This window comes from Tenrec ecaudatus, chromosome 15, assembly GCF_050624435.1.
Source record: "Tenrec ecaudatus isolate mTenEca1 chromosome 15, mTenEca1.hap1, whole genome shotgun sequence".
In the NCBI taxonomy this organism is placed as follows: domain Eukaryota; kingdom Metazoa; phylum Chordata; class Mammalia; order Afrosoricida; family Tenrecidae; genus Tenrec; species Tenrec ecaudatus.
In genome coordinates, this window is record NC_134544.1 from 92152431 (window position 1) to 92165172 (window position 12742).

The following is a 12742-nucleotide window of genomic DNA, read 5'->3' on the forward strand; positions in this document are numbered from 1 at the left end:
AAAGAGGCTGAGTGTAGGAGGGAGGGGTTTTCCAATGTGAGTGCTATAGCGCACATGCGCTTATGGTCTAAGGGTCACCTGAATTGGACTCCCTCCGGTTCCCCCTAGCTGTGACCAGGTGGATGACAAGATCCCTTCTCTGTGGCTGTTGCTCTAACTAACTCTCATATCCCGGCCGCCCCCATATGCTACTCCACTCTGTTTCTCTTCTCTTCTCTACTCTTCTCTTATCCTTTCCCTCGCTGCTCTCCGCGGTCCTGGTTCTCTCTGGTCAACCCAGCGAGAGGGAGCCAGGCGCGCCTACGTCCCTCTAAGTCGGCCAAGAGGGAAAGACAGTATGCGGTCTGCTGACCTCTGTGCTTCTGCAACGCGCTGTCACTTGGAGGTGAGAAAGGCCAACCGGGGTGCATGCCTCCCCGCGCAAGGCCAGCCCGATCTCTTGGCCAAGGAGGCACTGTGTCACCAGGTGGAGCCTTGCAGGACGCGCTTGGCGGGAGGGCAAGAGGGTTCAGAGGTGGGGAGCGGGGCAGCAGGCAATATACACCAGCCACAAGCTCAAGGGATGCACACAGCTGCAGTGTGGCGACAAAGGTCTCCAAAAAACCTCAAAACCTAACCGATCAGTGGTTTGGCTTGAGCCACAGGTAGTGCAGTACAGGCCAGGGCAGCAGCTCAACGCTCCCATCACCAGGGAGGAAGCCAGAAGGGAAGGGACTTGAAAAGACTTTTCTCTCCTAGCACTCGAATCAAGCTGTGACCTGATGAAACTCCCCTCTTAGGTTACTATTGGCCTACTTGCCAAAGGAAGGCTTCACAGACAGTGTGAAGCTTTCCTCTGAGAGCCTGCTGAAGGCCTTCTTGGTGATGTTATGTATCGTCAATCTATCTATCTATCTATCTATCTATCTATCTATCTATCTATCTATCTATCTATCTATCATCTTATAGCTGTGTCTACCTTTCTAACAGTCTACTTACTTATCTGTCTGTTTTCTCTCCATGAGCTATCTGTTTTCACCAAAAGCAGGGTGCCTGTGTGAATCGGGTGGGAAGGACAGAAGTGTGTGTTTTGACCTTCATATCCTCTATACACGTCTGACTATTGATTGTGGTGAATATGAAAATCTAAACAACACGACAGAGACATGCGATGTCCCTGTGTTTTATAGGCTTGGCTCAATACCAACAGTGGGTGACCAGTGGTGGTAGCATAACAGAATGTTCCCTCAACATCCTGGGTGGGGGTTGGGGTGCGGTTGGCCATGGTGGTGGTGGTGATAGTGGTGCTGTAACAGGATTGCCGATATTGCAGAGCTTGGTTCTAGGTCCTCCTGACCCCTGACCAAGTGGTGCTGGTATTATACAGCCACCCACACTCCAGCCCGATTTACCTCGGGGGTATGTTCACCCTGGGCAAGGAGCTGCAGACCAGAATGCTCCTCCCTGGCCGGGTGGTGAGGGAGGAAGTGTTTGCAATCAGTCACACACACACACAGACTGCCTTCTATCTGGGCAAAGCTTTACACCTTTGCCAATCTACCCCCTTATCCAGTCGTCAGAGCCACAGAGGCAAATCCACTGAAAAGTGCTTGTTGGTCTTCCACCGTCCACGCAGTGCTCAGAATGGAAGCTCAAATGGAATCCATTCATTCACACGGAGACTCAAGCATAGATCTGGGCATTTCATAGTCACCAGAGTGTGTGAAACACAACCCGCAAGACCGTGTGTGAGAACCAACTGTCAGTGTTCATCCGTTAAGTAGTCTGGGAGGCTGGGGCTCCCCTGGAGGGGACCTTCACCTTCCTGGGTTGGAGGTGTATCCCACTCACGGTCTCCGAAGTCAAAGTCGCTCCTGACCGTGTCCCCGCCACCACCACCACCACGCACCATAACAATGCCAGTCTTAAGGCACTTCACTGCACAGGGTTGCTATGCTGCTACATGAATTCCCAGGGCAACTTCTTGAAGGCTACATTCCTGAGTGTTGTCAGCTATCAAAAGCATTGAGACCCGTTTCCTGCCTCAACCGAAGAAGACTCCACACCCTTCCCATAAGGCCCATAGATTATGCCCTGGAGAAGAATCCAAAGACACCTAAGGTCAAGCAGGCTCAGAGACCAAGCTTAGCTTGTCAATCTTGACTCTAGAGCCCTCCCATCCAGTTAGGGGTGGGCTTTCCTGCCACACGTGTGCTGCAAGAGATACATGATGTGCTCTCAACTTGAGGCTCTTGAGAGTGAAGGGGTGGCATTTAGCCTGTTAATCAGCTTGCAGCTCGATGACCTCAATTGGTGGGGCCGGGGACATGAAGAAGCTCACTGGACACCTGATCAACTCTATGTAGGGTTTTACTCTCTTGCGGGGAGGAAATTACGAATGATCTCCAAGGGGTCCTAAAGGGCTTCTTTGGTCCCTTTGGGTCTTTTTAAATGTATTCCATGGTTTATGAATGGTTTTGGAGGGGTTTCAGTTTTTATATGTACTATATGTAAAAAATGATCTATGATGTATAAATAGTGTACATATTATATATTAATCGTTTACATAGAATCACTTATATATTATATAAATATACATAGATATCTACTCCTTAAGGGTGCCTTTTTTAGGGTATCATTGTGTTGCTGTTGTTTCTTACTGATTTGTGGGGCATTTAAGGTGGTTTTAAATCTGCTTCGTGTTTTCTTTTTTTTAATGTATAAGGTATGATTGGTGCTTTTCAGAGGGTTTTAGTGAGTCTCCCGGGCTTTCGGGGCGTTTTAAAAGTCTCTTAGGTACTCCTGATAGAGCTCCTCGCTGTTAGGGAATTGCAGTGGTGGCTCACATTGCAGGCCTGCTTCCTGTTGATTCACCAAGGGCTGGGCATTCTGCTGAATTTCCAGGTCGTCGAGGAGTTGGTCCAAGAAGCTGGTGCCTTGTGGAGAGGCTTGGGCAAGCAGAGGAGGGTTTTCCTGCAGCAGTGTTGCCTGCTGGTTGTGCCCAGTCAGCTGCCGCTGGGCACTCACGCTCACGGCCAGGCCAGGCCCCCATCCCACTGGGGCTGGTGTGTGTGCAGGAGCCGGTCTCTGCCAGAACAGGTTTGGATGCTCCCACAATGAAGTGCCTTTCCACTGCCCGGCGTCCGAAAGAATGTCCTGTTGTTCGGGACCTTGGTTTCCGCAGCTGGAAAGGTCCAAGTAGAGTGTCCTTGTCTCCGGAGGCCTTCCCGCCTGGGTGAACTCCTGTGGCATTTGCCCCTGATGGGTCACCGGGCCCACAGAGGCTTGGTCTCCCATGACGCAAGTTAACGGATTGCTGTCTCCATCACCTCCGCCGCCGCCTACGAAGCCCAGGGAGGGCGGTCTCTGGGCATCTATGGGTGTGCTTTGCTCAGGTGGCTGCAGAACCGGACATGCGAAGACCGGGCTGGAGCTGCATTGCTGGGGCCCGCGGTGATCCAGCTGCACCCTGGCGTGATGTGGGTGTCGAGCCCTTCGGTTCTGGAACCACGTGTCAATCCGAGCTTCCGGAAGGCCTGTCTGGCGTGCCAGTTCTTGCCTGGCTTTCAGGCCGGGGAATGGCTGCTTCTCAAACGCTTGCACCAGGTGGGCGCTTTGATCTTTGCTGATGACAGTCCTCTTGCGTCTGTCTGCCGTCGGCGCCCTGGCTGGAGAGGCGGTGCGAGGCGGCACGGGGCACGGCTGTCCCGGAGGGGGCACGGAGCTCAGTCGGCTCCTCCTGAGCTGTCGACTTCTGCGGTTTTTGAACCACAGGAAGATTCTGTCCTCTGCCACGCCGATGGCTCTGGCAAGTTTTTCTCTGGCCGTGAAGCCTGGATACGGGTCTCGAGCAAATGAGGCTTGTAAGATGTCAGATTGAGAAGCGTTCCAGACAGTCCTCTTTCTTCGGTCTTGGGTTCGCTTAGAAGGAGCAGGAGGGTCTTTTGAAGCCATGCTGCGGAAGGAGGAGCAGTTTCGGGGGAGAAGAGATGGCTGTGGGCTCCCACAGGCCAGCGGAACTTGAGCTCTCCGGAGGAGAGGGCCAGCCACCGCTCTTAAATACCATTCCCTTTGAGCACCTCATTCGATATACAAGATGTGATTGGCGACAGGAATGAGCACAGCCAATAGGGAAGAGGCACGTGTTTGCAACTGTCTGGGGAGCACCAAAGAGCATTCACCTCCCCCTCCTTCTGTATAGTTCTGGTTTCCGGTTTCATTTCTCAAAGAAATCCCTTCCAATTTAAAAGGTAAAAATGTATCCCTTTTATTTTTAAATTAAAACTGTTTATATTTCGAAGTATTATTTAAAAACCCGGGGGGTTGCGCGTTTCAGAAGTGCACAAATCCTGACTGTCTGAGTGAGTGAGTGTGTGTGTGTGTGTGTGTGTGTGTGTATGCGCGCACACAAGCGTGCCCGAAAAGGATAGTTGCATCATGCACCGGCAGGGCTTCACCCAAGGACACGCTGGCTGAGGAGGTTTACCAAAACACTGCCAAAACCTATGTTCGGATGGACGTGCTGATACTACAAACTGAGAAGCAACAGCGGAATGAGAGGACAAGTCAAGCTACTCAGCAGGACACCCACGCTGACGAAAGTTCCCACGGACCCTCCCCAAGTGAGAAATGATTGGAGTTACTCACGAGATGTCAGTTGGCCACGGGCCCTGTCCTTGCTTGCAAGACTCCCTGATCTTCATTGCAAGGCGCTGAAGCCCCCGTGGTGGTCGAAGTCCAATGAAGTAAAGCTACCTATTGTAGGGCAACTTGACTTCCACTGAAGCAAAGCTGCCTATTTGAGGCAACTCATGCCTTGGTACAGAAAGACCAGTGGGAGTTTGATTTATGGGAACTTAGTGGGAAAGAAAACAATAAATGAAAGCCCTAGAGGAACACCTGAAGAAGGAACAGCCAAAGTCTGTCAAGTAATTTTTGTGTTTGATAATGAAATGCATTAATGCTTTATTGATTTCATAGTTCGAACAATATGCCCTAGTGTGATAAAGTGTGCTCACTTATTGTTAGAAGGTTTATGTTTATCACACTTGTGTTTCAGATAGTTTTCGTTTCAAGATGTACTAAATTTTAACCAGGAATCATGCAGTGTATCTGATGGAGAGTAAAGAAATGTGATTATGTAACTGGTCATGGTCTTGAGAATTTCCTCAAGTATGACCTCAAGCCATAAGATTTAAGCTTAGGAAAAGAATATATAAGTTGAAGCTTTGCATGAATAAAATTGGAACAATCACATGCAACCTTTGAGTCGTGTGGTTTCTGCCTCTCACTCGCCGACGCCGTGACCCACTTTGAGGGACCCGTGGACCTAGCTGCAGCTGTACCGTGGCATCAGTCCCATTCTGAGTGCCCTCCAACCTGCGGGGTCCATCTTCCCTCACTGTTTGCCACAATGTTTGCTCCAATGCAGGAGGCTCTCAGTATTAGACCATAATTTGGTCTAAGCTGAAGCAGATCAGTACCCTGCAGGTCAGCAGCAGGAGGTGACATACCCTAACCACAAAATCAAAAAGCTCTTCTAATCTTTGGTTGGTTACTTTTGCTCCTCTAGCTCTTTACATATTTGGAAGCATATTTACATACATACATTTACTAGAAGTCTGTCCCATTATTTGTTACTCCCAACGTTTCACCACTTACCCTAATTTTCACTGTAAAGATTCACGGCCTTGCTATTCAGTGGTTTCTGTCACGGGATGCTCAGTTTTCAAAGCCCCCTGTTGGGCGCCAAAAATGCGGGTGATTAGACCAGCTATCCCCCATCAAGCCGCGTCTGAAATGATGCGTGCAGATGAAAGAATAAAAGAAAGAGCCATATAGAAAGCATGGGATTGGGAGGAAAACAGTCTGATGGACTGAAGTATGTTCAAACCTTGGTTTTTACACTCTTCTAACAAGGGAATGGTTACAAAACCAACATCAGAGAACTTGCTTTGAAAAACATCCCTAACCTCTTATCTATGCAAATGTTACTGAACGAGTCACACTTTCTAAACATTTGAATAATAACACCACTATATTCTAAGATAAGCACAAGGACATGCAAGGTTCAAAAGAATCTCAAGAGGTCATAAATAACTGAGTTATCTCACACTGCTTTTAGCTGCAAGGTCATAAAGAATTCAGTTATCTCACAACGCTTTTTTTGTTACAAGGTAAACAGAGGCAAAGGGGACTAGTCACACACCAAGAAACACATGGACCAGCTTATGGCCTAATACATCCACATCTCCCGCCACGCTCTCTCTCTCACACATACATTGACCAATTATGAAATAAACAGTAGCTAGGAACACCCCAGCCTGAGGACTGCAAACATTGGGAATTCCCCAAAAGCATTCTCACTTCGAGGTCCTGGGTGTGGTAAGGATTGATCATCCTTCCCTGCTGGTGGTTTGATGCCCAATAAGCTGAGTGTATTCTGATGTGCTCTCGCGGCCCACTCACTCCTCTGGGTTGCCCATTCACCCACTGGCTTTCACTAGAAGCTCGTATGATTTCTTGTGTTGTGGCTCATTGGACTGTCTTTGAAATCAACCGGGTGCAACTCTTCCCAAGCATCTGTCCGTCTGTGCATCTGCCTGTCTGCCTGTCTGTCGGCCTGTCTGTTGACGATTCTCAGTCACTAGCTAGGCCGCTCAAATGGGAATCAATTAATCGGTGGAGTTGAGAACAAAAAGACAGAATTGCCACCAAACTGATCGTGACTGGCTGCGATGGGTTTCCCTTCCAGAAATCACAGTTATGAGTGGCACCAGAGTAGCAGGCAGGGGTCAGACCACCGTGATTGGAACACATAGAGAGATGGGGCACATATGCCAAAGGGCTTACAATGTGGCTCCAGGAATCTGACTGACCCAAGCAGTCAGCAGATGACCCATGCACACTGCGCGTGCGCACGCGCACGTGTGTGTTAGTGTGTGTGTGTGTGTGTGTGTGTGTGTGTGTGTGTGATAGCCCTTGCTTGAGGAGTGATATAGATTTCCATTGAGGTCCGGCATACGACCCAGGCAAGCCACTGTGGATTATACCACCTGAGTTCTCCCTGTCCCAACTAACACCAAACCCCCCCACAAGCCATCATCTCTTGCCTCCCGCACAAACACTCAAATTCTTACACAAATTTTTTGGTTGGTTTGTTTTTTGGGGATGTGGGAAAAGATCAGGTGTTTTGCTTGTTTGTATCGTTCGGTTTTAAACCGTTTAAACTTGCACTTTAGCCGCATGTCATACCATCAATACCGCCATCCTATTGTCATGCTTTTAAATTCTAGAATATTTTTTCTTCCCTTTAACTGTGACTGATGATGAAGGTCGTGGTGATGATGACGACGATGATGATGATTTTCCAATCGTGGCAATACTAGACTAGACACAACAGAACATTCTGCAATCAAAACGTTCTCTTATGTGTCTCTTTGACAAACGTTTGAGACGGAAGAGCCGATCTCCTAACTCCCTATTCCCTAAATAGTGTTTTAAAAGAACTCGAGAGCCAGATGTGTGTCTATTTTTACAGACAGAAGAAATCACCCTTCTCAGGTGAATAGAACCTTTCAGATGGATTTCCTGCAATCCAAGAGAGATAATTCCCTCAGCAACAGTGAGGATACCAGAAGGGTAGAGGAAGGGCGAGGTGGAAAACAGGAACCAATTTACAAGTATCTACTTAGAATCTCCTTTCTGGGGAGATGAAAAAGAAAAAAAGGGTGAAAAGAGACATTGGACAGTGTAAGTTATAACAAAATACTAATAATTTTTAAATATCAAGGGTTCATGAGGTGGGGGGGGAGCGGAGAGGGAGGGGGGAAATGAGGAGCTGATAGCAAAGGCTCAAGCAGAAAGCAAATATTTTGAGAATGATGATGGCAACACTGGTATAAATGTGCTTGACACATTTGATGGATGGATGGATTTTGATAAGAGTTGTACGAGCTTCCAATAACAATTTTTTTTTAAAGATGGCTTTCCTTTAGACTTGGATGTTCTCTTATCTGCCGGAGGTCTTCCAGGTGTCCTGACCTTTTCTGCTCACTTCCCAGGGCTAAAGGAACTTTTGTGTGAGGGCTGCCTTCCTTGGATTTTGCTTGTCCTGCCACCTTGCTGAATCTGATCAGAGTTTTTTTTCCTTTTCCTTTTCTTTTTGAAACCCATTGCCATCATTTTCGTGATTGAGTTATTTGGTTAAGTTCCCTGGCGGTAATCTTGAGGGTCATTTGGGGTAAATGTTAACTGTCAGAAGCAGTAATCCTGAGACACTTTTGGAGTTGCACTGCAGAGAAGTCCATTCTTTGCTCCTAGGTCCAGCATTGTTCTCTGCCTGCAGTGTCACCAAATGAGGGCCGCCTGGCTGGGAAATTCAAAATTGCATGTCTAAAAGGGACATACACTCACACATACAGTGGTAGAATGTAACCTGTGAGGATTATATTGTATCAAAGCAAACCACCTCAGATTTATCCCTAGATCAGTCTCCAGTGCCCTGCCTGCCCTTTTACTGTCATTTGGAATAAAAATTTTGCCTGGAATTTTTTGCCCATGAAAGCCCCTGAGGACTATGCCTCCTGGGTTCTCCCTATCCTACTTAACACCCATCTGCCCGCCTATGCCCTGCCACTCAAACAATGCAATCCAATTCTTGCACTACCTTTTTGGTTGGCGTATTGATTAGGTTTGTGGAGGCAAATCGGGTGTTTTGTTTTATTTTTTTTTAAACCGTTTAAACTTGCGTATTAGCCACATGTCATACCATCATTACAGCCATCCTCTTGTCATCCTATTAGTTTCTAGAACCTTTCCTTCTTCCCTGCAGCTGGGATTGATGATGATGGTGGTGGTGATGATGATGATTTTCTTTTCTGTGTCTCTTTGGCAAACTTTTCAGAAGGAAGAGCTGATCTCACAACACCCTGCTCTGTAAAAACAGTTTTAATAGTTCTCAAGAGCAAAAGTGTATCTATTTTTACAGACAGATTAAATCCATCCATCCATCCAACCGTCCATCCATCCATTGTGTCAAGCACATTTGTACATGTGTTGCCATCATCATTCTCAAAACATTTGGTTTCTGCCTGAAGCTTTGGTATCAGCTCATCATTTCCCCCTCCCACCTCCCTCATGAACCCTTGATAATTGATAAATTATTAGTATTTTGTTATATCTTACACTGTCCGATGTCTCCCTTCACCCACTTTTCTGTAGCCCATCCCCCCATGGAGGAGGTTCTATGTAGATCCTTGTAAATAGACTCCACCTTTCCACCCCACCCTCCCTCCACCTCCTGGTATCACCACTGGTCCTGAAGGGATTATCTCTCCTGGATTCCTGGAAAGCCATCTGAAAGGAGATTTATCTGAGAATGGTGATTTCATCTGTCTGTAAAAATGGACATACGTCTGGCTCTCAAACACTTTCCAAACTACTTTTAGGGAGTATGGAGTTATGATCTCGGCTCCTCCATCTCAAGAGTTTGGCAAAGGGACACAGAAAAGGAAGTTGTGATTGCAGAATGTTCTGTTGTGTCTAGTCTAGTATTGCCACCATGAGAAAAGCATCACCATGATCATCATCATCACCACCACTATCAATATCACAGCTACAGGAAAGAAGAAAATTGTATGGAATCAAATAGGATGGCGCTTATTGATGGTATGACATGCGGCTAAAGTACAAGTTTAAAAGGGTTTAAAAAAGAAAACAAACACATGGTCTTCCCCACCCACCCCCAACAAACAAGCCAACGAAAAAGTTTGAGTAAGAATTGGATTGGATTGCAGTGGGGGCGGGTGACAGGTGGCCTGGTGGGTGTTAGGGAGGATAGGGAGAACCCTGTGGCATAGTCCTTACTGGCTTGCCAGTGTGGTCTGCCTGCCGTCAATAGAAATCGACCATCAATCCTCAAGGAAGGGCTATCGCACACACACAAACACACACACGGTGGCCATGCATCATCTCCTGACTGCTTGGGTCATTCAGAGGTCCTTGGAGCGACATTGTAAGCTCTTCTGCATATGCACCCCGTCTCGCTATGTCTTGCAACTATGGTGCTCAGACCCCTATCCGCTTCTCCGGTCCCCTCCAATCTGTGTTCTCTCTGGAGGAAACCTGCCACCAGTCACGATCAGTTTGGTGGCAATTCTGTCCCTTGCTCTCTCTCCACCAATTGATTGATTCCCATTTGAGTGGCCTAGCTTGTGCCTGAGGATTCTTCAAAAGACAGGCAGACAGACAGACAGAAAGCTCCTTGGGAAGAGTTGTACCCAGTTGGCTTCCAAGAAAACCCAAAGAGCCACACTGCAATCAATCAAATGTGCTTTAAGTGAAAGCCAGCAGGTGAATGGGCAAACTGTAAGAGTCAGTGGGTCCCGAGAGCACAGCAGAACACACTCAGTTTATTAGGAATCAAAGCACCAGCAGAGAAGGATGGTCAATCTTTGCCACATGCAGTTCCCTGAAGTGGGAAGGTTCTGGGGGAATTCCCAATGTTTGCGGTCCTCAGGCTGAGATGTACCTTGCCACTGTTTATTTCAAAACTGGTCGACGTGTGGGTGTTTTTGTGTGTGCGCCTTGGTCAAGCCTCAGCCAAAATGACAGAAGCCAAATTCAGCATGTTATTTATCAACTACTAAGGTGTTTTAGCCTGCCTGCACACCCAGCCGAATCCACCCCACCCCCACCCCAGCCATGGCCCATCAACCACTTCGTTAATAATTGGTAATCTATCTATAAAGTAGATTTCAATTTGTGAAATGGGGGGTGGGTGCGTGTCTCTTTCTGGGCCAGCACTACCTCCAACATGTTGCCCAATCAATAACCCCTCCAACTTAAGCAGAAAGACACCTCCTGTGGCACCTTTTCACCTGAAAAGGATCAAAAGGAAGGCCTGGGCTTGATTACCATATGAAGCCGGCCGTTTTAGCATCTCAATAACCTGGTCTCTGGCTAGAGAGGCATGGTCATTGCTGTCAGGGTGACCGGTTTGTGTTTTGTTTTGTTTTATTCTGTTGTTGATCTGAAGTTGGACTTTGACACTACCTTGGGCAAGCGAACTAGACATTGCTTGTTTCGGGGACACCCAGGATGGGCTGGGATGGGAAGGGAGTGGGAGGAGGCAGCGATCCATGGAGAAGAGCCCTAGGGGAACTCCAATCTCTCCACCTGCAAAGTCAAGGAAGAGGGAGGCTTGAGTGGTCCACAGGAGTGTGGCCTGGTCCCACTGGCCCACCCTTAATTCCGAAGGCCTGCCACCTGGCGGAGCCTCCAACCGCCAGCACTGGGATTCAGTCGAAAAGCAGCTCAGACTCTGGACCCTCCCTTGCGAATCTCCAGCAGTTTTTCTGATGAGACCAGAGGTCCCACTGCTTTATGAGTTGAGTGGGTTGGGACCTGAGTGCTTAGAAGGGGTGAGGGAGGATTTGGCAAACATTTTAGGAACCCGGTATGTGTGTGCTTCGGTGGATGCCTGGTTATGTGTCTGTGTGTGTGTGTGTGTGTGTGTGTGTGTGTACAGTACCAGGCCCACCTGGTCAAGTTTTAGGAGTGTCATGACCACGCTTCAGTCAATGCAATCATGCAGGCACAGCAGCAGCAGAACCACCATTACCTCTTTCCGCCACCTAGTCCGAACCCACTTCTGCCCCAGTCTGACCACAATGTACTAACTCACCAACACCAGGTGCCCCCTGAAGCATATAAATCCCATCTAACGTAGAGAAGCATCGCATTGTTTTTGTCACGTTTTGGTTCTATTATTCACTGCCATCGTATATATGGGGATATGGGGATGAAGGTTCAAACATACAGCCTCCCTTCCCACCCACATCTTGGCGCGCAGGCCTTCTTCCTTTGTGATAACAGATGATGGATGATTGTATGGATGGATGGGTGGATGGGTGGATGGGTGGATGGATGGGTACATGAGAGAGAGACAGAAACAGAGAAACCTAACACAGGAGGGCCTTCTCTAGTCTCTGAGAGGAAAGGATCAAAGTGGCTGAGTGTAGGAGGGAGGGGTTTTCCAATGTGAGTGCTATAGCGCACATGCGCTTATGGTCTAAGGGTCACCTGAATTGGACTCCCTCCGGTTCCCCCTAGCTGTGACCAGGTGGATGACAAGATCCCTTCTCTGTGGCTGTTGCTCTAACTAACTCTCATATCCCGGCCGCCCCCATATGCTACTCCACTCTGTTTCTCTTCTCTTCTCTACTCTTCTCTTATCCTTTCCCTCGCTGCTCTCCGCGGTCCTGGTTCTCTCTGGTCAACCCAGCGAGAGGGAGCCAGGCGCGCCTACGTCCCTCTAAGTCGGCCAAGAGGGAAAGACAGTATGCGGTCTGCTGACCTCTGTGCTTCTGCCACGCGCTGTCACTTGGAGGTGAGAAAGGCCAACCGGGGTGCATGCCTCCCCGCGCAAGGCCAGCCCGATCTCTTGGCCAAGGAGGCACTGGGTCACCAGGTGGAGCCTTGCAGGACGCGCTTGGCGGGAGGGCAAGAGGGTTCAGAGGTGGGGAGCGGGGCAGCAGGCAATATACACCAGCCACAAGCTCAAGGGATGCACACAGCTGCAGTGTGGCGACAAAGGTCTCCAAAAAACCTCAAAACCTAACCGATCAGTGGTTTGGCTTGAGCCACAGGTAGTGCAGCACAGGCCAGGGCAGCAGCTCAACGCTCCCATCACCAGGGAGGAAGCCAGAAGGGAAGGGACTTGAAAAGACTTTTCTCTCCTAGCACTCGAATCAAGCTGTGA